The 27,460-nt window shown below is 46.8% G+C and overlaps 1 long non-coding RNA gene across 1 annotated transcript in view; it reads right to left on the bottom strand.

The window, feature by feature from the left end:
* Nucleotides 1-13,581: 13,581 nt before the first annotated feature.
* Nucleotides 13,582-27,460, bottom strand: part of LOC128347064 (uncharacterized) — a 65,266-nt gene continuing 51,387 nt past the window's right edge. The window contains exon 3 of the long non-coding RNA XR_008317357.1: nt 13,582-14,951. This is a non-coding gene — a long non-coding RNA (uncharacterized LOC128347064). The remainder of the gene's footprint in view (nt 14,952-27,460) is intronic.

Genomic DNA, 27,460 nt, shown 5'->3' with positions numbered 1-27,460 from the left:
TTCCAAAGCTCTGCTGTTGTTGATGTGTGATGTTGATGTTATTTGGGGTGGATTCGGGGCAGAAAGGAGGCTTTGGGGGCAGAAGAGTGGTTCAGGTGGTAGTGCCCCAGTGGGTGCCTGCTGCCAGCCAGATTCCAAAGGAATTGGGGAAAGGGCTTATTTTAAAAGAATTTTTGAAGTTGTCATGTCTTTGGGGCAGATTGGGGGAAGAAAGGGGGCCTGAGGGGCAAAACAGTGGGTTGGGTGGCAGTGCCCCAAGAGGTGCCTGCCACAACCCAGATTCCAAAGGAATAGGGCAAAGGGATGATTTCTTAGGAATTGTTGAAGTTTACGCTTCTTTAAGGTCCCCCCCCCCAGGAATAATGGAGCAGACCCATAACTCCACCTGGGGGGCACTGGGGTGGCTGGGAGCAAGTGGTGGTATAGTGCACATAGGGTGCCAACCAACCCCATGGGTTGCTGGGTTCTGTTGTTTCTGAGGTGTTCTGAGTGTAGATTCTCTGGTAGCATATGAGATTTTCAATGACAAACCATGAATCCACTCTTATATGCTACCAGAGAATCTACACTCAAAACATCTCAGAAACAACAGAACCCAGTACCCCATGGGTTAGCAACCCATGTGGGTGGTTGGCACCCTATGTGCGCTACACCACCACTCGCTCTGGACCACCCTGGTTCCCCCCCCCCAAGTGCAGTTATGGGGCAGGAATTATGGAATTATGGAGTTATGAGAATTATGTCTTCCCTATGGGGAAGACCTTTACAGATGCACAAACTCCATTACATCATTAAAAATCAGCCCTCTGCCCAATTCCTTTGAAATACTTCTGGCAGCTTCCTTGCCCCCACTGGACACTACCACCTACCCTACTCTGCTCTGGGCCACCCCTTTCCCCCCAACATGAAGCTATACTTTTGTTGAAACCTCCATTCTTTCCTATGGGAAAAATCCTATACTTCAAAAATTCACCAAAAATCAGCCCTTTGCCCAATTCCTCTGAAACTTGGGTGGTAGTTTCCACCCATCGGGCACTACCACCCCCACCCACTAGTTTTCCCCCTAGGCCAATTTTTAAAATCCAAAATGTTTCGGATTTGGATTTTGCAATTTTGAACAAAGAACAAAATTGGGGTCTTTTGGACTGGCTGATTTCGAACAAAGAACAAAATGGGGGTGTTTCGGATTCAGGCCAAAAACAAAACAGAAAAAAAATACAAAACGCACAACCCTAGTGTGAGATGATTGGTGAGAAAACTGAAGTCTTCTAGACACTTCACAACAGTACAAATATCTATATTTTTGTAAAGTTAGATTTCTGTGAGAAGAAGCTGAATGTGACTCCCAACTCATTTCTCAGCCTCCTGAAACCTGGACAGGCTGATTGTACATGTGAGCTAACCTAATGAGGCCAGCAAATATTCAGGGGCACAAAGTTAGGATAGCTGAGACGAAACAAGTGACCTGCTGTTTGCTCTCCCTAACGTGGCATAAGTGAGCATGTGGGAATTGTAGGTTTGCTGATTGTACATGGAGGGCAAGTTCTCACAAACCGCATGAGGTCAGCTGACTGGGATTCAGGAGATTTGTGAGGTGTGTGCACAGGATTTCCTGCCATAAGAACCTAGAAATTTTTGAAAATGTTGTTTTGGCACTTTGCCAACCTGACATTTAAACAGGGTTGGTAATCTATGAGGCTATTCTAACGATCAGGCAAAATCGGGTTAGGAGAGTAGACCCCCAGCCGGGAGGCTTAAAAGCAGCCTCCCAGCTCAGGGGTCTCTCCAGTATGCCCTCCGTGCTTATGGGGGGCACGTAGACCCCAATCCTCCCAGCCCCCACCAGTTCCATCACTGAATGTGAGAAGAGCCTCTATGATTTGATGTAAGGTTTTGATCCCAGTTAAATGTTGAACTGGTGCAGTGCCAACCCAAGTTCACTAAAACGTCTTGTTATTTATGGCTGGAAATCTGGAGTACATATGCCTCGGAAACCTCCCAATTCCTGATCAGCCAGCCTCACATGGGTTGTGAGAAAAGGCCCAACATCACACTTCCCCTGAAATATAAAATTAGAAAACCCATTGGCTTTTCATTCCATTCATTTGGAAGCCTACTCTGTGAAGAGCAGACGAAGCTTGAGGAGGTGAGCAAGCTTTTCTAAACAGAACAAAATCTAGCCTTCCCCCCCTTCAAACTAACTAATAGGAAGAGGGGAGATTTTGAGGGGCTGGTTACTCTTTAAGGGATAAGTCCTAGTCAGTGTGTGTGTGTGTGTGTGCGTGTGTGTGTGTGTGTGTGTGTTATTTGCCAGGGCAAGCAAATTCCAGTGTTTTTGTTTGTCCCTGCCTGGAGGGGGTGGAGTCATCTAGGGCTGTGGGAGCCCTCACATTCCTTTGACATTCCTTGGGCCCACATCCTGTGTCTCAGTTGGATGCCTACTCTCTACATAAGAGGTGAAGGCCTGAAAGCATAGCGAACAGAGCATAGTGTACAGGGATAGCAAATAGGATGTTGGAGTTTTGCAGGAGTTTAGCGGGAAGACATTGTCAGGGACTGTGCTGTCAGGGAGAATGAAGGTCTCGGGCAAGGAGGACATCGGTCTGAGGAAGAGGGAAATGCTTATTTAGAAGGGACCCCTTCAGTGGATGATGAGCCCGTATCCTCTCGCACATGGAATACTCCTCGGGGGGGGGGGCCTCCTTGTTGTGGGTGATTCAATTATTAGAGGTATAGAGAGATGGGTTTGTGACCTGTGTGTTGACCGCACGGTGACTTGCCTGCCTGGTGTAAAGGTTGAGGACATCACACAGCATCTACATAGGCTCTTAGGCAGTGCTGGGGAGGAGACAGCTGTCGTGGTGCATGTCAGCACCAACGATGTGGGGGAATGGAGTCGGGAGGTCTTGGAAGCCAAATTTAGGCTGATAGGTAGCATATTGAAGTCCAGGACTCCCAAGGTAGCATTCTCAGAAATGCTACCTGTTCGACACACAGGTACAGTGAGACAGGCAGAGCTGAGGAGTTTCAATGTGTGGATGAGACGTTGGTGCCAGGAGGAGGGGTTTAGATTTGTTAGGCACTAGGATACATTTTGGGGCAAACAAAGCCTGCACTGAAACCAAGATGGAACCAAACTGCTGGTGCTTAAAATAAAAAAGGTTGCAGAACAGCTTTTAAAATGATGCCTGAGGAATAGCCAAGGGGAGCTGGGCAGTATCCAGTTTGGCAAATGCCATCCTTTAAAGTGCAAAGGGGCAAAGGATTCAGATAAAACAGAAGGGGACAGAGCAGAACCACATAAAGAGCAGAAAGAAGGCTGTGCCAGCTGGTCAAAGAGTCAAAAGAAAGATAGCATACTCCAGGTGAGAGATTCAGAATATAGGTGCTTATATGCCAATGCCAGAAGCCTCCGAGCCAAGATGGGTGAGAAGGAATGCATGATTTCTAACACAGAAATAGATATAGTGGGCATAACAGAAACATGGTGGAACTGTGAGAACCAGTGGGACACAGTTCTCCCTGGATATAAACTCTTATAGAAAGGACAGGGAGGGGCGCCTTGGAGGTGGAGTAGCACTGTTTGTTAAAGAAGGGATAGAATCTAACAAGCTAGAAAACCTAGGTGGACTGGAGTCCTCCACAGAAACCCTGTGGGTGACTATACAAGGCTGGAAAGGAAATGTGCTACTGGGGACGTGCTATCGCCCTCCAGATCAAACCACGGACAGTGACTAGGAGTTGCAGGAGGAAATCAGGGAGGCATCAAGGAGAGGCAGGGCTGTAATAATGGGTGACTTCAATTACCCAAACACAGACTGGGTAAATTCACAGTCAGGTAATGACAGAGAGGTCAGATTTCTAGATACGCTGAATGACTGTGCCCTAGAACAGTTGGTCATGGAACCGACCAGAGAGAAGGCAACCTTGGACTTAATCCTGAGTGGCACCCAGGACCTGGTGCGTGATGTCAGTGTCATCGACCCTTTAGGGAACAGTGACCACAGTGCCATCAAATTCAGCATACATGCAGGGCGAGAATCACCAAGGAAGTCTAACACAGACATTTTGAATTTCAGAAGAGGAAACTTCTCCAAAATGAGGAGTATGGTGAAAAGAAAACTGAAATGGAAAATCAGGAGAGTCACTTTGCTCCAGAATGCATAGATTTTACTCAAAACCACAATATTAGAAGCCCAGTTAGATCGTATACCCTAAAGGAGGAAAGGTACCACTAAGTCCAGGAGGATGCCATCATGGCTAACAGGTACTGTCAAGGAAGCCATAAAAGGGAAGAAGACTTCCTTCCGAAGGCCTGTCCAAATGAAGAAAACAGAAAGGAACACAAACTCTGGCAAAGGAAATGCAAGGTGACAATAAGGCAGGCGAAAAGAGAGTTTGAGGAACATTTAGCTAAAAGTATCAAGGGGAATAACAAAAACTTCTTTAAATACATCAGAAGCAGGAAACATGCCAGGGAGGCAGTTGGACCCTTAGACAATGAGGGAGTGAAAAGGATTATTAAAGAGGATATGGAGGTTGCAGAGAAGCTAAATGAGTTCTTCGTGTCCGTCTTCACGGCAGAGGATACTGAGCATATACCTGTTCCTGAAACAGGCTTTTCAGGGATGGAGAACTGAGTCAGATAGAAGGGACAAGAGATGATGTTCTAAATTGTCTGGAAAAACTAAAAACTAACAAATCGCCAGGGCCAGATGGCATCCATCCAAAAGTCCTCAAAGAACTCACATGTGAAATTGCTGACCTCCTTGCTAAACAACTTATCCCTGGACTGGAAAGTAGCAAATGTAACACTGATTTTTAAAAAGGGATCCAGGCGTGATCCAGGAGATTACAGGCTGGTTAGCTTAAGGTCCGTTCCAGGGAAATTGATGGAAAACATCCACAAGGATAAAATTGTAAAGCACATAGAACAACAGGCGCTGCTGGGAGAGAACCAGCATGGCTCCTGCAAAGGGAAATCTTGCCTCATAAATCTTTTTGAGTTCTTTGAGAGAGTCAACAAGTGTGTGGATCAAAGTGATCCAGTTGACATAGTATACCTGGACTTCCAAAAAGCTTTCAACAAAGTTCCTCATCAAAGACTCCTGAGGAAATTTAGCAATCATGGGGTAAGGGGACGAGTACATATGTGGATTGCTAACTGGTTGCAAGACAGGAAACAGAGGGTAGGTATAAATAGAGAGTTTTCACAATGGAGGGAAGAAAGAAGTTGGGTCCCCCAGGGATCTGTACTGGGGCCGGTGCTTTAAAATTTATTCATAAATGCTCTAGAAGTAGGGGTAAGCAGCGAGGTGGCCAAATTTGCAGATGATACCAAACTCTTTCGGGTAGTGAAATCCAAAACAGATTGTGAGGAGCTCCAAAAGGATCTCTCCAGACTGGGGGAGTGGGCGACAAAGTGGCAAAGACGGTTCAATGTTGGCATGTGTAAAGTGATGACGAAAACCCCAACTTCAAGTATATGCTGATGGAATCTGATCTGTCGGTGACTGACCAGGAGAAGGGTCTTGGGGTCGTGGTGGACAGCTTGTTGAAAGTGTCAACAATGTGCGGCAGCTGTGAAAAAGGCCAATTCCATGCTAGGGATCATTAGGAAGGGGATTGAAAATAAAATGGTTAATATTATAATGCCCATATACAAAAGTACTGGAGTACTGCGTACAATCTGGTTGCCACATCTAAAGAAGAACATTGTAGAACTGTGAAAGGTGCAGAAGAGGGCAACCAAGATGGTCAGGGGCCTAGAGCACCTTTCTTATGAGGAAAGGTTACAACACCTGAGGCTATTTAGTTTAGAAAAAAGATGGCTGCGGGGAGACATGATAGAGGTCTATAAAATCATGCATGGTGTGGAGAAAGTGGATAGAGAGAAATTCTTTTCACTCTCACACAACACTAGAACCAGGGGTCACTCCATGAAATTGATTGCCAGGAGGTCTAGGACCAACAAACGGAAGTACTTTTTCACACAACGCATAATCAACTTGTGGAATTTTCTGCCACAAGATGTGGTGACAGCCAACAACCTGGATGGCTTTAAGAGCGGTTTGGATAATTTCATGGAGGCAAGGACTTTCAACGGCTACTAGCTGGAGGGCTATAGGCCACCTCCAGCCTCAAAGGCAGGATGTCTCTGAGTACCAATTGCAGGGGAGTAACAGCAGGAGGGAGGGCATGCCCTCAACTCCTGCCTGTGGCTTCCAGCAGCATCTACTGGGCCACCGTGTGAAACAGGATGCTGGACTAGATGTGCCTTGGACCTGATCCAGAAGCAGGGCTGTTCTTATGTTCTTATGTTCTAGAATCCTTGTCATTCTTCTAGACACTATCTTGTTGCTTGATTCTTAGGTGGCAGAAATGTGTTTTATCTGAGAGTCCTTTCTCTCAGACTCACATGGTTATTGGCACCCATTTTGGTAACCTCCTATTTGGACTACCATAGTGAATTTTACACGGGGCTGCCCTTGAAGACTGACACTTCATCTGGTGCAGAATCCTGTGGCGGCTGACTGGCTACTAATTAACTGTTAGGCCAAATCCAAGGTGCTAGTTATCACCTTTAAGGCCCTGAATTATTATTATTATTATTATTATTACATTTATATCCCGCTCTTCCTCCAAGGAGCCCAGAGCGGTGTACTACATACTTGAGTCTCTCCTCACAACAACCCTGTGAAGTAGGTTAGGCTGAGAGAGAAGTGACTGGCCCAGAGTCACCCAGCTAGTTTTATGGCTGAATGGGGATTTGAACTCGGGTCTCCCCAGTCCTAGTCCAGCACTCTAGCCACTACACCATGCTGGCACGAATGGACTTGGCTCTAGATCTCTAAAGGACCACCTCCTCCCATACAATCCTCCCCATCTACTGAGGTCAGCAGAGGAGGGCTTGCTTTGAGCCCCTCCCTTTTCAGAAGTTACGTTGATGAGAACTTGGGGCAGCAGAGCTTTTCTGGCAAGAGCATCAAGCCCATGGAACTCCTGGCCTGGAAAGGGCCACCTAGTGATATATTTTTTCCTGGCACCTTGTACTCGATTGTCTGTTTATGGGGCTTTTCCATGGAATGCCTGAGGCTGCTTAGCTGCTTCCCTGCCATTTTATCAAACTATACAAAAGAGTGTAGTGGTGTCATTTTGCATATCAAAAGAGCATGCTTGTAACAATGCCCTGTGTTGTTCCAACTTCCTCTTCCTTCTTTTTCTTAAAGAAGGAAATGAACCTTCATCAATAAATCATTTAGATCCAGTATAGTTTGGAGTCAACACCTAGAAAAAGAACTGATCCTCAGCTGATGGGAGGTATTGGGGGAAATTGCCTTCGACTTTGGCAAACGGGGGGGGGGGAGAGACAAGAAGAGGGGGCTGAGAATGGAAGGTGAGAAGGAAACTGGGGGAGGGGGAGCAGAAAGCATTTGTAAAATTAAAAAGCAGGGCCCCATCAGATTGTGTTGGGCAGAGGGAAGCATGTCGTAGGCAGGAGTAATTGGTAATCGGAGCAGAAGTGAAGAAGGGGATGATTTATGGGAGCATGGAGACAGGGGTGGAATAATTTTTGGAGCAGAACGGGGAACTTACTGAACGCCTGAAACTCAGCTACTTATCCACTCGTTCTTGTGATAAATTAGCTCTTGTTTAAAGTAACCGGAGCTCCATTTTTCATTCTGATTACTACACTTGATATCTTTCTCTCTCCCTCTGTTTCTCTCTGACCACTGCCCCTTGGCAGGCTCCCTGAGCTGAGGCAATGGCTTTGTGGAAACTCCTCTGCTTCTGTTGCATCGCCTTCCTGGCTTCTCCCTTTCACTTACAGTAAGCTTACCCCTTTTTGAATCTCAGGTATGCCAAAGAATTTCAAAGGAGTCTCTCTCTCTCTCTGAATTTTGTGATGCAGCAAAGTTGTCCAGTGTGCCTGAGTTAATATGCAGCATGCTTATGGATTCCTATTGGCATGAAAAATAGTTGTATGTGTTTTCCTCTGATGAAACCATATGTAATGGTTAGAGTGTTGGACTAGGACTGGGAAGACCTGAGTTCGAATCCCCATTCAACCATGAAACTCACTGGGTGACTCTGGGCCAGACATGTATCTCTCAGTCTAACCTACCTCACAGGGTTGTTGTGAGAATAAAAATAATCATGTACACTGCTCTGAACTCCTTGAAGGAAGAGCGGGCTATAAATGTAAAAAAAATAATAATAATAATTAAAATGTCCCTTGGAAGGGACCCATTGGGTCGTCTTTCTAATGTAACCCCGTGGAACATTTAACACAACTCTGTATCATTTTTATAACTCATCTCTGAAGCTACCATCCACATCCTTCTTGAGAATGACCATCAAAACCCAATGCACACATCAGGTCCTACTAATGCTGAATGGCTTTATGGTTGGATGTTGGATGAATGTTTCACTAAATACTGATGGTGTTAACTTCTAGAGGATAAGCTGTGTTAGTCTGTTGCAGCAAAAGCAGATGACTAGCTCATAAAGAGATGTGCTGGACAGTGTTGGGATATCCATGGAGGAGGACCCGATGGATGTGCTGATGGCACAGCTCCTTCCTAATCATCCATACTGGCCCTTGTTGTTAATTTAGCATTATAATTGTCACTTTGATATAGAGATGCAACGTAAAAGCACATGATACCAGAAGTAAAACTCATGTGTGGATTGTGCCATGCAGTAAAAAGATATGTTATTGAAACTATAAAACTATGGATTTTACAAATCTGAATCTTGAATGAATGTTTCAATAAATACAGGGATTAGCACCAACATTGTGGAAACATGAAATTTCATGCTAATCTTAGGGACGCAAGTAGAAACAACTAACAGTTTTCAAGAGATGCCAATGTGAATTTCAGGGTTCCTCCCAAGGCAAAGAATCTGAGAATTTTCAAGGGAAGACAAGTGACATTTCTCAGGGGCATTTTATAAATCCCCAGTAAGCAGGGATGTCAGCCAGGATGGCTGATATACTGCACAACATTCCTTTTGCTTTGTAATGGCTCAGTTGTGCCAGAGCAATCTTATGCAAATGCAGGAAATTACACAAATGCAGTTGTGCAGTCAACAGCCATTATTTCTAGTACCTGTTGATCTCACATCTGCATTTGTGCAATTTCCTGCATTTGTGCAAAAGTGCTCTTGAGGAACTGCATGTATGATCCATTTACAAGGCAGATGGAACATTGTGCAACATGTCAGCCATTGCACGGTATCCCATTGTTGACTCATGTTCAGCTGGATATCCACAACCACTTAAAAATGCTGTTTGGCAATGTTATCCCATATTTAGAGCCACTTCACACATTATTTTCCTAAATAGCATAATATCATGCTACAGCAGTTCAGCAGGGCCTATACTCAAAATCAAAATAAACTCCATTGTGTAGTAAACCTATAGCTCTAGAATTCCTGCCTCGAATATGTATACATGTAAAGTAGATGGTCTATCAGGGCTGCTCAACTTTGGCCCTCATAAGAAACATAAAAACAGCCCTGCTGGATCAGGCCCAAGGCCCATCTAGTCCAGCATCCTGTTTTGCACAGTGGCCCACCAGATGCCGCTGGAAGCCACAGACAGGAGTTGAGGGCGTGCCCTCTCTCCTGCCATTACTCCCCTGCAACTGGTACTCAGAGGCATCCTGCCTTTGAGGCTAGAGGTGGCCCACAGCCCTCCGACTAGTAGCCATTGATAGACCTCTCCTCCATGAAGTCATCCAAACCCCTCTTAAAGCCATCCAGGTTGTTGGCTGTCACCATATCCTGTGGCAGAGAGTTCCACAAGGGGATCATGCGTTGTGTGAAAAAGTACTTCCGTTTGTTGGTCCTAGAGCTCCTGGCAATCAATGTCATGGAATGACCCCTGGTTCTAGTGTTGTGTGAGAGTGAAAAGAATTTCTCTCTCTCCACTTTCTCCACACCATGCATGATTTTATAGACCTCTATCATGTCTCCCCGCAGTCGTCTTTTTTCTAAACTAAAATGCCGCAGGTGTTGTAGTCTTGCCTCATAAGAAAGGTGCTCTAGGCCCCTGATCATCTTGGTTGCCCTCTTCTGTACCTTCTCCAGTTCAACAAATGTCCTTTTTAAGATGTGGTGACCAGAATTGTACGCAGTATTCCAGGTGTGGTCCCACCATAGTTTTGTATAAGGGCATTATAATGTTAGCCGTTTTATTTTCAATCCCCTTTCTAATGATACCTAGCATGGAATTGGCCTTTTTCACAGCTGCCACACATTGAGTCGACACTTTCAACGAGCTGTCCACCACGACCCCAAGATCCCTCTCCTGGTCCATCACCGACAGCTCAGATCCCATCAGCATATACTTGAAGTTGTGGTTTTTCGTCCCAATGTGCATCACTTTACACTTGCTAACATTGAACCGCATTTGCCATTTTGTCGCCCACTCCCCCAGTTTGGAGAGATCCTTTTGGAGCTGCTCACAATCCTCCTGCAGATGTTAGCCTACAAGTCCCATAATCCCTGGCTATTTGCCTCTCCAGATGGGGATTATGGGAGTTGTAGTTCAAAAACAGCTGGGGGGGGGTCTAATTTGAGCAGGCCTGGTCTATATGTTTAACCTAGAAATCATAGGGTTTCACTTAGACCAGGCCAGTTCTGCTGTTTCCGAATATGTACTGAGGGTCCCATCCCCAGTCTGCCTTGTGCCTGAGATGCAGTGAAAACAATTCCTGTAAAAAGCTCCTGTGCCAGTAATCATGAATGTTGCTTAACACAATTCTAACATGTAATTTTCCTGGGAAGCAAGGAGGTCCTAAGGAGCACATGGTAATGAAATACATGCAGAATGCATGCAATTTGATTTCCAATACAGAACTAATTTCCATGTAGGACAATTTGTCTTGCATGAAACATCCCTCTGTGTATTAGATCCGTGTAAATTACCTGTTGTCTGGAGATAGATTTCCTATCCGGAATCATGATATCACTTCACCGGCAGAGAAATTCTTCCATTGATAAGGAAAACATCATGTGACTAGACAAAACACTCAGGTAGCCATGATGGTGCATTAGAAAGCATCCAAAAGCACTAGTAATATAATACTTTTATTAGGATGAATTGAAACGTCACAATGGGCTGGATCAGATGATACCTCCCTGGCCTGTGCAATTATAAGGGGGACATACCCATATAAGGGGGAGTGCACACCCATTGCGACATCTTTTACAGCATCGCAACATTCTCTCAAGACATTGCCTTATCACATGGGGAGGCTCTTCATCTGAATAACTGCTCTACACATGGTCTAAATACTAGTTTAAATATGTGTGGACTAGTGATGCAGTTGCAAATTCAGAAGTGCTTGCATTCTCCATGACAGCCCCATGGCCATACCCACTCCAACAGCCAGAGAAGTCGAAAAGCACTGGTGGTATGTCCCTGTATGTCCCCCCTCCACTACACCCCTGGTGTAGAATTGCCATCATTTCTTAGGTAAGGTCACAATTTGCCCCTTGTGTGATAAAGTGGCACAGGGGGGAACTGCTTGACTAACAAGCAGAAGGTTGCCAGTTCAAATCCCCATTGGTGTGTTTCCCAGACTATGGGAAACACCTATATTGGGCAGCAGCGATATAGGAAAATGCTGAAAGGCATCATATCAATGCTGAAAGGCAATGGTAAACCCCTCCTGTATTCTACTAAAAGATGTGCAGAGGGTTCTGTGGGCACCAGGAGTCGAAATCGACTTGACGGCACATTTATCATTTATCGTGATAACGGGTTGTACCCAGAGGGTATTGGGACATCACATAAGATGTCATGACAGATGCGGACTTGATACATCAACTTTTAATCACATGCGTGGCAGAGGTATCATCCAAACTGGCCCCTTGTGACATTTCAGTTATTCCTAATAAAGTGGCCCATTGTAATGCATGACTAGAGTTCATCCTGACTAACCATTTAACAGTGGATGCAACATGTTTATGACAGCCACTGACAGCCTGGGAGATAGGCCTGCTTTTGCCCTTTACGTCCTGTGGTAGCAAGCATGAATGTCCCCTTTGTTAAGCAGGGTCTGCCCTGGTTTGTATTTGAATGGGAGACTACATGTGCACACTGTAAGATATTCTCCTTAGGGGATGGGGGTCACTTTGGGAAGAGCACCTGCATGCTTGCATGCAGCAGGTTCCAAGTTCCCTCCTTGGGATCTCCAAGATAGGGCTGAGAGAGACTCCTGCCTGCAACCTTGGAGAAGCCACTGCAAGTCTGTGTAGACAATACTGAGCTAGATGGACCAATGGTCTGATTCTGTACAGTATATGGCAGCTTTCTATGTATGTTCCTAAGACTATGATTCTGTAACTTTTCAGACAGAAACGCTAACTCGCATTCGTTATCCAGAAGGAATAGAGCAGTGGACAGTCATAAATTAATAAATAATAATTAATAAATCTTTATTTTGTTTACTGATTTCCTCCATGACTTTAGTGCCTTTGTGACATCAGCAATCTCCACTCCAACCTTGGATCTATTTATATGCCTGTCAACTTAAACCCTTCACATTAAGGAGATATAGAAAGACTGACATTCTAACAGGCCTGAAAGAAAATGGTCAAAAATGAATGTGGGCATATAGAAGTGACTTAGCCCCCAGTACTGTTAATGTTGGATACACAACTGAGTGACCGAGTAATAGGGATGTGCACAAAACCAGCTGGAGTGGTTCAGTTCAAATTCAAACCAACTTCAAACCAGTTCTAAAAGGTTCTACTTGGGGAATAATGGAGACTTGAACTGGTCCATTATTCTTTATGGAGAGCACCTAAAGGAACGAAACTGGGTTGAATGGTAGGCACCCATGGGTGCCAACTACCATCCAACCCCCAAAGCAATCAGGCACTCAGGGGATTTTTAATATTTTTTGAAGCTTTTCAAGTTCTATTATTTCTGAAATAGGGAACAATGGGGATTTGAGGCAGCCCAATTTTCCCACTTGGGGATAATACCTGGAGGAGAAACAGCAGCAGCAGCAGCAGCAGCAGCAGCAGCAGCAGCACATTCTCCAATATTTGAGGCAACAAATACAGACTCTGCTAATTATGCCAGGGCTGGTGCAGAGACCTTAAGAAAGGGGGGCATAGCAACTGATATGAGGGTGCAGATGAAACAAAGAGAAGGGAGGGTCCTTGAAAATGGAAGAAGAAGACAAGAGTCAGAAAGAAAAGAGGAGCAAAGCCATCTGGGAAGGGAAGCTGGATCTATACTTACTTATAGATCCTCTTTAGGGTCACATTTCCATATACTTCCTCACTATTTGGTGGGCAAGCATATGCACTACCTTAACCTGTGCAGATCATCTGCACGCTAGTACTTTATTGCTTCCCTCACCCTTGCCACAGTGCCCTCACCTCAGAATACTCTCCACCCTCACCTGAGCTACCCTCCTCCTCTTCCTCCTCCATCCCACTGCTTCCATCCCCCTTATCCCTCACCCCTCTTTGTTGCTCCTCCATCCGGTTGCTCCATCCCCCTCACCCCTCTTCGTCATGGCTGTGGCGTTGCCCCTTAGCCCCAGAGACCTCCCGACCCTCACCCGAGCCCTGCTCCTCCCCGCAGAAGTAGCAGCAGCAATTGACCGGGCCTTTCCTCACTGCCACCTCCTCCATGGCTGCTCATTCTTCTCAGGACGCTGACAGACTAAGGCCCGTTCCCTCACCTGCCTGCCTCCTTCAGCCAATGGCCTCTGTTTCTCCAAGCAGCTGCAATGGTTGACCAGGTCCTTCCTCGCTGCCGCTACTGCCACCATGGCCACTCATTTCCCTCAGGCCTTTGACAAGCCCAGGCCCGTCCCTTGCCTTTCCTTCTTTCTCTCTTCCCCTCCCTTCTTTTTCTCTCTCCTCCACTCGCTCTTCGCCTCTTTATTCCCCTCCCTTATTTTTTATTTCTTTCTCTTTCTCTTCCTTCCTGAGTTAACAGATCGTGTTCATCTTGTTTTCTCATCTAATTTGCACAGTAGCAGCCTCTTTCTCCTGAAGGGACTCTTTCCTCCCTCACAACCCCTCTCTTCGCAAACCCCTGCCCACTATCCTTTTATATATATATAGATTCTTTTTTCCTCTACAATCTTCCCACCAGTAACAGCTGCATTTCAACTGACCTTAACCATCACTGGCTCCTCTTCCCTATCTGCATATGGAATTCCCCCTGCCCAATCACCACAGTGCTCCTGCTCTCTTACCTCCGATTGGTAAAGTACTGTGTGGGCAGGGCTTGCCACACACCATTTGCCATGGACCACCTAAGTCTTATATATAGAGAAGATTGTTTCATATATATAATTATTACATGGAATACATTCTTGTTTATTATATTATATGCCACATTTCTTCTATCATGGAGCTCTAGGCAGCATACATGGGGTTCCCAAACCATCTACCAGCTGGGCACTGACCAGATTGAGACCTGCTTAGCATCACATCATTGCTGTATCGTATGCCTTCAGACCATTCCCTGGGACCCAGAGTATACAGTAGTCTTATCCTTGCCAAAGGCAGAAAGCGAACTGTAATCTCACCTAAGAAATTATACTTGAAGCAACACATATATTACATAATTGGACTGTCACTCTTACTTACATAAATATATAATTTGATTGACACTTCAGTGGTGGTATTTGGGATGTTAAATTATGGGCTCAATTACTATTCTCCCCTCTCTTTTTGTTTTAATCCTTTGGAGTTGTAGATTTGGATAGCCGTTCTCTGGGTGATTTCTAGACCCAGAACATCTGAAATTGGTTCAACAGTTAGAAACTAAAAAAATCTCACTATGCATCTCATTTGCATAGCATGCCCCCACTGCTTCTTTGAGAATGGGTAGCAAGGTCTGGAAAACCATCAGGAGGTCTTTCAAAAAATCAGCTAAAGGAAAACTTCAGCACAGGGCTTGTAGAGATCTAGAAAGATATAGGAAAGAAGAAAGGTTGCTAGGAAATGTTCCTTTCATTTGTTAGTTCAGTTAATTAATGACAATGTAGCAGCTAAACTGACCTTAAGGAAAAAACTTAGATCAGTATGAGAGTTAATTTCCCTTCATGGGAATGAATACTATAGTATAGTACTATAGTGGCCTATAGTATTCCTAAAAAAATTCTACTGCAACTTTTAAAATATTGAATATTCATGGAATATTATCCTTGGTTTTGGTAGTTGACAACCATTGACATTTTATTTCAATATTTATTTATTTGTGTGTGTGTGTGTGTGTAATATTTTTATACTGCCTGATATGTAAATCTCTAGGCGGTGTACAAATGTTAATATTAAAAATCACAAGTTAAAACACAATAAAAACAATATAAAACAAATTATTACAATTATTACAATTCTAATTAAAAGCTTGTGAGAACCAGAGAGTCTTGAGGGTCTTCCTGAAAACAAATAGAGAAGGAGATGCTCTTATTTCAGCAGGGAGCATATTCCACAGCCCAGCCCTGAGTCGCCACCAGACGAGCTGGTGGCACCTGTAACCAGACCTCTCCAGGAGATTGTAAAAGGCAGGAGGGTTCATGACATGCAATATTTGACATGTAATGGTATTTTTCCATACTCAGTTTGATAGCATACAATGATCTATATATTTAATTCTTTTAGCCGGTGTGTGTCCTCCTGGATTTGACGGCAGAACTCTCATGACACATTGCAAGAGTTCCTGGGCCCAGCGACAGTTGAGGGGGAAGAAAAAATGGCGGTGGTGTTTGCGGGCCACAAAACGGCCAGAGGAGGTGGCCTCAGCTGGCTGCTCGAAGGTGGAGGCGGCAGGATGGCCTGGCCTGGCCTGTCCAGGCCAGGCCGTCCAAGGTATGGAAGAAGCGGCGGCGGCACCCCAACCTGACCTGGTGGGAGGTGGCGGGGTGGCCTGGCCTAGCCAGGCCGTCCAAGGTATGAGAGGCGGTGGCGGCGGCCTGACCAAGCAGGAGGCGGAGGCAGCGGGATGGCCTGGCCTGGCCGTCCCAGATATGGAAGAGGCGGCGGCCCGGCTGGGCCTGGCCGCCGGAGACATCGGAGGTCGGGATGGGAGGGAAACTTTTCAGCCCACCACCGCCACCCCGGTAAGAAGGACCTGACTGTGGCGGGAGGGGGAGGGGGGCAAGAGAGAGTGGGAGAGGGGGCAAGAGAGAGGGGGCAAGAGGGAGGGGGCAAGAGAGTGGGGCAGAAGGGGAGGGGAGGGGGCAAAAGAGAGTGGGGCTGGAGGGGGGGACAGCAGGCCCCGAAAGAGTGCACAGATGCTCTGTGCGGGTTGGCTAGTATTTAACATTTGACTATATCGAAGCTGACATGCAATGGCATTCACAGTTATAAGCCCATGAAGCTGCCTTATACGGAATCAGACCATCAATTCATCTGGCCCTCAGTATCGACCACTCTGACTAGCAGTTGCTTTCCAAGGTCCCAGACAAAAGTATTTCACATCACTGATACTCTCCTCGAAATTGGAGGTTTTGGGGATCAAACCTGAGACCTTCTATGGCCAAAACATTACTCTGTCATATGGCCCCTCCCTAAGGAGTTTCACATTTTGCACCAGTCAAAATCAAAGCAATCAAGACGTGGCCGGAGGGGAGGGACCTCAAGAGAGTTGGAGAGAGCCTTGTAGAACATCGAGTTCCTCCAACCGGCTGCTCGATGTAGGATATCTGAGCTAGAGCATCCTCAAATGATGGCTGTCCAGCCTTTGCATGAAGACTTCCAGTGAGGGGTGTGGGTGGGTGGGGATTAATGATGTGCTTTATGAAGAAGTATTTCATTTTGTCTGTCCTAAATTTCCTGCCAATCAGTTTCATAGGATCAGGTCCACTGATTCTAGTGCTGTGCGAGAGGGAGGAAAACTTCTCTCTATTCACTTTCTCCACAACACACATAACTTTATAAAGTTCACTAATACACTAAAACACCACAAAAAAGCAGAGAATTAAACAAGCAAGTATGCACAGGCAGGAAAAGTCATAGAAAGCCATAAAAGCTACCACATTATCCAAACTCTTGCTGGAACCAAAAGGCCAGCAGAGAGGGGGCAATATCTGTCTCTAGTTGGAGGGAGTTCCATAATTTGTGTGTGGCCACAGAGATTGCCCTCTCTTGCATCCTCTTCAAATGAATCTCCAATATTGTCAGGATGGGGTGGAGGGTCTCTCCAGCAGATCTCAAGACGCAGGCAAGATTCATGTGGGAAAAGGTGTCCCTTGGTGTACATTGGTCACAGCTTGCCATTTAGAGCCTTAAAGGTCAAAACCAACATTTTGAATTTGCCAAATTATCATTTTGTATGTGCGAAATTTTATTACTGCTCTAATCTGTAGGGGAAAGTCTCCCACTGAAGGCTCATTTATGTTCAATTTTTGCTCAAAGGGTAGTCTTATCAGGAAATATATTGGCACATGGGGGAAATTGTGCATTCTGTATCATAGGAATGGAAATGCAAGTGTAGTTTCTGCAAATGGTACACAAATCAAGCCACAAAGAGGCACAGAAGCCTCAAAACACACAAATGTCTTATGTGACAAAATATCTGCCTTTTCCCGAAAAAAGATTACTCAAGAGGCAACTTTACTGAGCAACATAACCGATAATCATGTGCAGCAGGGCATAGCAACAAGCTGCACAACAACAACAACAACAATGATGTACTGGTATTAATGCACTGGTGTTTGATAAGAAATGCACTGGTATTAAATGCAATGTTATTAATTCATAATAACAACAATAATAATATTAATAATATTCTGTTGATCATACACAGCAGGCAGCAGTAACAAGCTGCAATACACACCCTCTGTTGAAAAGTACAAACCATCTGCTTTGTCTACCATTGGGACATGTGGATGATATCACTCAGGGTAAAGTGGTGTAACACCCAATAGCCGCTGGCAGGGCAGTGCATGTGGCGATACCTGGCAGCCAATCCCAGGGAGCAGAACAAGGAGGTGGGAAATGCTGTATGGTTTTCATGTTGACAGTACAGGAACGCTGTTCCTCCACAAAGACTGCTAGTGGCCTGCAGCAGTGGCTTGTTGGCATCATCAGACGTGAAAAGGCAACAGAAGCCACTGCACAAGCACTGCATGGTTGCATGTGCACCGTGTACTTTTCCACACAGCACATAATTAAGCTATGGAATTCTCTGCCACGGGATGTGGTGATGGCTACCAGCTTGGATGGCTTTAAAAGAGGCTTAGACAAATACATGGAGGACAGGTCTATCAATGGCTACTAGTCTTCATGACTATAGGCTAACTTCAGGCTCAGAGGCAGTATGCCTCTGAATACCAGCTGCAGGGGAGCAGCAGCAGGAAGGAGGGTATGCCTTTATCTCCTGCTTATAGGCTTCCCAGTGGTATCTCTGGGCCAGTCACATCTCTCAGTCTAAACTACCTCACAGGATTGTTGTGAGGGTAAACATAACTGTATACACTGGTCTGAGCTCCTTTGAAGAAGAGTGGGATATAAATGTAGCAAATTAAAAAAAAAAAAACATCTGGTGGATCACTGTGGAAAACAGAATGCTGGACTTGATGGGCCTTGGACCTGATCCAGCGGGGCTGTTCTAAACATCCCTCCTCAGTAGTAGCAGCCATTATGTACTGGGCAGCGGAGGGGTGGCCCTTTCATGGTGCAAGTGAAGGCTGTCACCTCAGGCGGTAGTTGATTGGGACACCAAGCAGCTGGGTGTTCCCACCCACATCAGAGCGGCTCTTCAGGCCTCTCCTCACACTTCTTGCACAGCTACCTTCTGCCTTCTGTGGATGGAAAGGGTATAAACATATCCAGTAAATAAATGCATATATTAAAACATGAAATCCAGATTTTGAACGTGCAATTTCTACCTCAGCATTTAGCAACATTAAAACAACAACAGAAGGCAAAGGCTTGTTCTCTGTGTCCCAGAAGGCAGAAGTAGATCTTATGGGCAGGTACAGCAAGGTAGATTATGGCCGAACGTTAAGTGTAACTCCCAACTAGTAAGCACAAGGAGAGAAAAGAAGGCTGCTGGCAACCTCCCTCCTGCCTCACTCTTGGTGCCACTTCAAAGCTTGCAAGGGTTGGTTTTGAAAGGAGCCTTTAAGGAGGCTGAATCCACCAGAGGCCTGGGCATGGCAGAAGTGGGACCTTAGGAACAAAGGAACATAGGAAGCTGCCATATATTGAATCAGACCATAAGTCCATCTAGATCAGTGTTATAGCTCAGTCAGACAATAAGTCCATCTAGCTCAGACCATAAGTCCATCTAGTCTGTGTTGTCTACACAGACTGGAAGTGGCTTCTCCAAGGTTGCAGGCAGGAATCTTGACAACATTGGGTGGTCCCATGATTTGGCACAGCACTGGGCATGTGCCATACTCTTGTAGGTGGCATGGAGACAGTAGGCAATCACCCCCAGATATTCGGTTTTCAGGGTCACTAGAGTTAGGAACATAGGGAGCTGCCATATACTGGACCAGGTCTCACGATCAATGAGACCCGGTTTGTGGCGGTGAGCGGGCAGGGAGCCCTGGGCGGCCGGATCGGCCGCCCACATGATTGCTGTCTCCGTGACAGAGCCGGTGGGGGCTGGGGGGAGCAGGGGCCGCGTGGCCCCTGGAAGCCCCAGTATGCCCTGCGCGAGCACGTAGGGCATACTGGGGAGACCCCTGGAGCCGGGAGGTGGCTTTTCGCCTCCCCTCCAGGGGTCTACTCGTGAGTAGCCATGGCTACTTATGACCAGATAGCCCAGGTTTGCGGAGCACTCGCTCCGCAAACCCAGGCTATGGGGAGGGCTACAGGCGTGGGTTAACCGCTCGAGAACCACTGGGCTCGCAGCCGAGCCCGGTGGTTCTAGCCCGATTTTTGCAGATCGTGAGATTAGCCCCATTGAGTCAGACCATAGGTCCATCTAGCTCAGTATTGTCTACACAGACTGGCAGCGGCTTCTCCAAGGTTGCAGGCAGCCTTTCTCAGCCCTATCTTGGAGATGCCAGGGAAAGAACTTGGAACCTTCTGCTCTTCCCAGAGTGGCTCCATCTCGCCTGAGGGGAATATCTTACAGTGCTCACACATCAAGTCTCCCATTCATATGCAACCAGGGTGGATCCTGCTTAGCTAAGGGGACAAATCATGCTCGCTACCACAAGATCAGCTCTCTTCTCCTTGAGAGAGCTCTCTCTCTCCTCTCCTTGCCTCAGGCACTGCAACATCTTGGGCCACCCTTGGCACCTCTCTCATTCTCTCCTCAGTAACAGAAGAGGTGAGCATCACAATTGCCACACAGGCCACTGACGATAACACAGACTTAGAATCCTGGGGGACAGAGCAGCACAGCCCTGATGAAGCAGTGGGGGGGGAAACAACTGGTCTGGCTACACTTCTTTGCCTAAGTGTTTGGAGAAACTCTTCACAGTATATTATGTTTGCCCAATCCTCCACTTCAAAGTAGCCTTCTGGCCTGTTCTTGTTCCATGCTTTGGGTATCTGGTCCCTAATAAATACTAGGGAGTTCCCTTTCAGCAATTCCATCAACTGCTGACAGGGGAAATGAGGAAATAGTGGTCTAAACAATCATGCATGATGTGGAGAAAGTGGATAGAGAGAATTTTTTTCTCCCTCTCGGATAACACTAGAACAATAGGGGTCATCCTATGAAACTGATTGCCAAGAAATTTAGGACCAACAAATGAAAGTACTTTTTCCACACAATGCATAATCAACTGGTGGAATTCTCTGCCACAAGATGTGGTGACAGCCAACAACCTGAATGGCTTTAAGAGGAGTTTGGAAAACTTCATAGTGGAAAGATCTATCAATGGCTACTAGTCAGAGGGCTATAGGCCATCTCCAGCCCCAGAGGCAGGATGCCTCTGAATACCAGCTGCAGGGGAGTAACAGCAGGAGAGAGGGCATGCCCTCACCTCTTGCCTGTGGGCTTCTCAGAGGCATCTGGTGGGCCACTGTGTGAAACAGGAAGCTGGACTAGAAGGGCCTTGGGCCTGATCCAGAAGGGCTGTTATGTTCTTGTGTTCTTATGAAATGAAACAATGCCAGGGCTGTGACAGCCCTGTTCTCTGCACTGGCCCCACCCCCTTGCATCTGATATCAGATGCAGGGGAGGGGCCAATGCTTGAGGGGAGAGGAGAGTCCACCCCTCCCCAGCCAGCATGAATCACTGGCTGGGGTTAGGAGTGGGGTGTTCATTGTGTTCCCAGCCGGCGAGCACTTAGTTTGCTGGCTGCGTGTGGGGGGCAAGAGGGCACCCTGGCCAAAGGAGAGGTGGAGGCTTGTGGGATGGGGACAGACCCTTGGGGCATGGGGACAATTATCCCCCCTTGCTCAACGGTTGCTACACTCCTGTTGCAAACATACAGTTTAATTAGGTCCTCTCTAGTAACTACGGATGCGAAGCACAGAGTACAGAAACTAGATACACCTACCTTTCTTTGAGGGCTCAGATCCAAAGCACAGTGTGCTAGATTAATGGTGGGCAGGAGTGGAGGAAGGGAAACCCCAAAGCCATGTATACACACATGAAGACGCACACACATATTTAAAGCACCATCAGTGCTCCTTTCCATGCCCCCTCCCTTAGCAAAGGTGAACTGCATATCTTTAGTTAATAATTAAGTTGTCAGGAACTCCATCAATATCCTATCATCTGCCTGACGGAGGGAGGGGGGGCCATGGGGGAGGGGATCCGTCCAATGTGCCAGCTCTGCCCACAGCCGTGATCTCGTCTCGGCCGTAATAAATAGCATGAAATGCGCTCCTGATAAATGCCCATGTCATGGAGAGATTTTACCTTCACTCAGAAACAATGTAATATCTCAGCTATTACCCAAAATAATTTATCAATGTGTAATAGCTTTGTGCAGAGCTCAGATAGGAGGGGAGCAGCGGTGCTTGAGATGGATGGATCCTACCTTCTGCTTTTAATTTTTAATGTTCGTAGGCAGCTTCACATTAAAGGCCAGGTGTCATACATAAACTTAATGTAAGAATGGAGTTCATGAATTCTAATCAGGGGAGAATCTTTCCACTTTAACCACTTTTTTTATTTATCAGTTTTCTTCTCTCCCACAATCCCTTCTTTTTGGCTTCTTTTCTCCCCCATTTTCCTTTTTGCTGCAGTTTGTATTCCTTGGTGGCAAAGAGCCATTCCAACAGATCCATTCCTTTTGGGGTTTAAGATAAATATCACAATAATAATTTAAACTGAAGCATCATTTTTGACTGAGAAAAGAAAGCACAAAGTACAATCTCAATAAGGGGTATATTACACACAACAATACACACGATTCACACAATCATGCAGGCGGAAGGCAGGGTTATGTCTACCTTCCCCACAGATGATCTGGACTGGCCCCAACCGTGCCGTGCCATGCCTCCATGCACATAATTGCCACGGCAGTGACTGGTGCGGCATTCTGGGTGCCAGGAAAAGACTACAATGCATCATGCAATGAGTGTGGCATTGGGGGATTCCCTTGAGAGACCGATGCTCTCGATGCTCGTCTCTGTGTCAGCATGGGTTGCAAATTAGCAGCTCATGCTGTCACACAATCTCAGAGTAGGGGTGTGCACAAAACCGGCTGGCCCAGTTCGGTCCAGCCTCCTTTGAACCCCCCCCCCCAGTTTGGTTCAGTCTGGGGGGGTTTCGGTCCCGGTCTGGATGGAACCGGGGGGGTTCAGTTTGACCCCGAACCATCGAACCCCCGAACCGAACCCCTGAACCCCCGAACCAGTTCGCACATCCCTATCCCAGAGCCTGGGTTGATGATGCGCTCGCTCCTTTAACTCAGGCTTAGAGCCAGGCTTCGGTGCTGGGTTTGGTGCCATGGCACCACCAAGATCCACGTGGATCCCGGAGGTTCTCATGAGCAGACAAGCCTAGGTTTGGCTGCCTAAGCCTGGGCTTGGCTGCTCATTAGAACAGCCTCTTATTTCATTCATATCACTTCCATCCAGGAAAGCCACGAAGTCAGAAGTGCTAAGCATGTACATGTCTAGTTTGCTGCACTTACACCTGGCAAAACATACATGCGCACCCATCACAGACGTGGTTTTCCTTAGTGGAATTGCTGTCCATGTAGCAACTATTTCCAGCTGGAATAACCAACTGAAATGGCATCGTGGCATAAAAGTGGGCTCTGGGATAAAAAGTGAAGAAGGGCCCCGGGCCCCCTGCCTTCTTCTCCCCCTGCTCCACCACTGTATCTTTGCTGCAGAAGAACTATACGGACATGGTGGAAATGGAAAGATTATCAGCAGATTGCCTCCCTTGCTCTCACTCCTATTCAAATAATGTCACTCCAATCAGGAGCCAGCAGGTTGCCACTGAGACCAGAGAGGAGAGATTGAAGAGTGGCCTCTTCTCAACCAGCAGAGACCCCCTTCTTCATGGGCCCAGGGACATTGTTGTCTCCACCCTCCGCCCCCCCCCACCACACACATTCTATTATCTTGATGATCTCCTGAATTGCAGCATTTGTACACATCTTAGGGCGCAACTGACAACTTCAGCCTTCCCTCAGATGTTGGATTACAACTCTCATCATACCTGACTATTGACCACTTTGGCTGAGAATGATCCAAAATCCAAAAACAGTTGGAGGGTCAAAGTGTGCAGCCCAGTCATAGGGCTACTCCATGCAGTACAAGTCACTTTCATGGCACATCATTTATGTGCAAAAGGCCTTGTACCGTATTTACCCGAATAGAAGGATGACCCTGAATTTAATATGACCCCTTTTTAAAATATGGGTTAAATACAGGCTGTATTATTTACCCAAAAGGGAAGAGGATCCTAAATTTAAGATGACCTCCCACCCCCCCACCCCTGGCCGTTTTCTAGCATCAAAGAACTAGTCTTGCATTCAGGTAATACAGTATAATGCTGAGAAAACATGTGATGATGATTAGGTGTATTTGGGGCAGTGGGAGGCATAGCCCTGTGAAAAGTATTGGCTCGGTAAGGGGAAGAGGCATTAGGAAACATGGAGCTATCCTTTGTTCTGGTCTCACTTCCCGGCACCATTCTTCAGCTTGTCATGTCATGTCTTAATGCTGAATGACAGATGATTGGTTGTTTTCTCCTCTTCATCAGGCCAGTGAATGGGGGTGGGATGCCATTCAGAATTTGATCCTGGATGGATGAGCTGAGTTGGCACATATCACCAAGGCCTGGGTGGATGATGGGGGTGGTGTCAGCCTCCCCAGTGCCCATTAGTTTTCTCAGTACAGCAGCAGCACAGATCCAATGGGCAGGGGAAGAGGGTCGCTGTGGCCCAGTTCCCAATTTTCATGAATGAGATTCATTATCTGGATTCATTTCAGCCTGACTCCTGGCCTCATTTTGGAAATGGAATTGTTTGGGTCATTCCAGTGGGAGATGAATGGGAGGGAAGTTGCAACCCTGTTGATTCTCCTTAATCTCCTTAGTGGCAATAAAAACCATTGGCCATGGTATCTCTCTGGTTTTATTTACTGGAATGTGGCTAGAGGGCACTGTATTTAGGTGACTGGCAATTTCTGGAGGTAGGTCGCAGAAGGCAGTGCTGCATCAGGGCAATGCTAATATGCAGTTGGTCAGTAGTGCAGTGACGGGGGTGGTGGCCTGTGGCAAGATTTTTTTGGTGACTCCACCTGCCCCGCCACCCGCTGGTGGCCTCCCTCTCTCCCTCATCATGGGGCCATGAATGGGGGAGCCAGCCATCACCTCTTGCTTGCCCTCCGCCTGTCCACTTGCTCCTCACTCTCCCACCCACCTCTTGCTCCCTGGCCTTGTGTATGGGTTAATGATGTCACTGCCTGGTGCGTGTTGCCAGGTGATGACATCATTAGCCTGTACACAAAGGCAGAAGGCAAGCAAGAAGCGGGCGGGCAGAGGGTGAGTGAAAGGCAGGCTGGTGAGTGGCTCCCCCAGCCCTGGTCTGTGTGCCAGTTCTCTGCCAGTGCTGATGAGGGAGGGAGGGAGGGAGAGAGGGAGGGAAGGAGGTCAGCCAGCGGTGGGAGCCCTGGCCCCATTGGGTGGCCTGTGTTCACAGAACACAGTCACCCAATGGTAGTTCCGCTCCTGCAATACGTTCCTGTAGATAGAGGTTCCAGAAAATTAGGCATCATGAAGTGTGTGTAATCCACACCAAATGATTCTATGGATGTTTTCCAGAGATTTCATGCGCATGCTTGATCCTGCCCCTGCATCCCTCTGCAACAGCATGACAGCCCTCAGCACTGTAGCCCTGGGATGCACCAATGTGATGTACCTTTATCTTCACTAATAAGGGAAAGAGCTTTTGTTTGAAGAGCAAGAGAGTGGCAGCACTCGCCTCCCTGAACGCAGTTCACTTAGTGGCTTTGGCCTGCTTCCAAGTCAGCTGAAGTGCAGAACGCTCTTGTCTGAGCCCAAGGAAAGTCCATTGCAGTCTGCTGGATAGCCCCAGGCAGGCTGGAATTCCAAAAGCTATGCTGCAAGCCCCAGACACAGCATTTCTAGTCTGAGACCATCCTAATGGGATGAGGGGAGGTGGGGCAGGCCACCCCACTCCCCAGGTAACACGCCCTTGCATCACACAAGCTGAGCCTAATCAAGGTCTATTGCTGGCTCATTCTGTCACGAGCACTGTGCCTTGTAGTACAAATTAATTCATTCCTTCAGGCCTTGCTGTTTAGTAACTGGCTGTCACAGCAATCTCCTGAGGAGCTAATTGAGAGTTGTGATCCGTGCAGCATTTCCATTAGGGTTGTAATGACACAGGCAGTCTCTCTCACACACATATACACACACGTACACACACACACGGCACAGGTTCTTCCATCCTGACAAAGAGAGGCTGATAAGGGCCAAACAGCATCTACAGTGCTCAGTACCGTAGGAAAGGAAAGGAAAGGAAAGGAAAGGAAAGGAAAGGAGGAAGGCAATTGAGGCCGCTTCGATGACATAGCAGTTCAGGGTCATCTAAACTTTGTCCAGCTGAAAACTAAATTAACAGCTTTCTGGGAGAATGACGGCACTGAAAATGGATCCAGGGCCTAAGAACTCAGGCAGCTGCAAGTGCTGGTGGCGTGGTCAAATTGCATGGCCACACAAATGGCCTCTGTGCATGTATGGGGGCCATTTTATTGACCTCTGTGCCAGCACAAAGGTCTGAACTGGGCCCTGCCCACTCCAGCAGCGGCGGGGGGGGGGGCAGCCACCCTCACAGCCCACCCATGGCTGCTGCAGCCGGCACTTTGCACTTTTAAGGCAAAACTTTACTCCCCTCCCACCCCAACTAGTTTTAGGGAAGCCGCCTAGTCCCCCTCTTCCCTTCTTTGGTAAAGGGGAATCCCTTTACCAGTAGGGCTCTGAGCCCACTTGAACCAGCTTGGTTCAAACTGAACCGGGCCCAGCTCAAGTGTGCACAGAACCAGACCAGACCCAGTTCGGTTCAAATCTGGTTCTATTTGAGCCAAACCGGGTTTTCCGGTTTTGTGTACATCCCTAGTCTGCAGCACGTATGAGCTCAGCTTCTGCAGGAATTCCAGCATGTAAAAATGAGATCTCTATTGGATCAAAGGAGGAACTTCTGCACAAGTCTGCTACAGCACAAGGGAACTATTCTGCAGATCCCTGGGTTTTAGAGCAACTAAGCCAATTTCTTGCACTAGGACAAATTTGCTCATTCCACATACACACTTTTGCTCTGGATGTCAGCCTCTGTCATTCATAAATGACAAGGTACATGCTTTTTCAGTCACTGAAATCAAAGCTTAGTCTCAGACAGATGACTCAGTCTTTAACCCTGCTATCAACGCCTAGTCTCAGCTCTGGAATATGTGAAGCAGAGTATATGCAGAGCATATGCAGAACTTCCCTCTTTTAAGTAATGACAACAAGTAGGGATGTGCACAAAATGGATTTTGTGTTCTGTTTCAAGCATGACACAAAATGCAAAAAGGCCGAAACGTTTCATCAAAACAGTGGTTGAGCCAGCTGTTTCGATGGAACAAACCCAAAATATTTTGAGTGTTTCAGCCATAGGGAACAATGGGGGAAATTGTACCCTATTGTTCTCCATTGGTAGCTCCTAGGGACACCAAAGTGGGTTGGGCAGTAGGGCATGATACTTTCGATATTATTGACCATAGTATCTTCCTGGAATGTCTAAGGGGATTGAGGGTGGGAGGCACTGCTTTGCAGTGTTTCTGCTTCTACCTCACAGGCAGATTCCTCATGGTGTCCCTTGGAGACTGTTTTCTTCCAAATCTGAACTTCCCTATGGTGTCCCTCAGGGCTCCATATTGTCTCATATTGTAGATGTTGTTTAAAATCTACATGAAACCGATGGGAGAGATCATCAGGAGATTTGGTGCAGGGTATTATCAACATGCTGATGACACCCAAATCTGTTTCTCCATGTCAACATCATCAGGATAACCTCTCTAAATGCCTGCCTGGAGG

This window comes from Hemicordylus capensis, chromosome 1 (genome assembly GCF_027244095.1).
Source record: "Hemicordylus capensis ecotype Gifberg chromosome 1, rHemCap1.1.pri, whole genome shotgun sequence".
Taxonomy (NCBI): Eukaryota; Metazoa; Chordata; class Lepidosauria; order Squamata; family Cordylidae; genus Hemicordylus; species Hemicordylus capensis.
The sequence above is the reverse complement of the archived record's forward strand: the minus strand, read 5'-3'. Positions and strand labels throughout refer to the sequence as shown.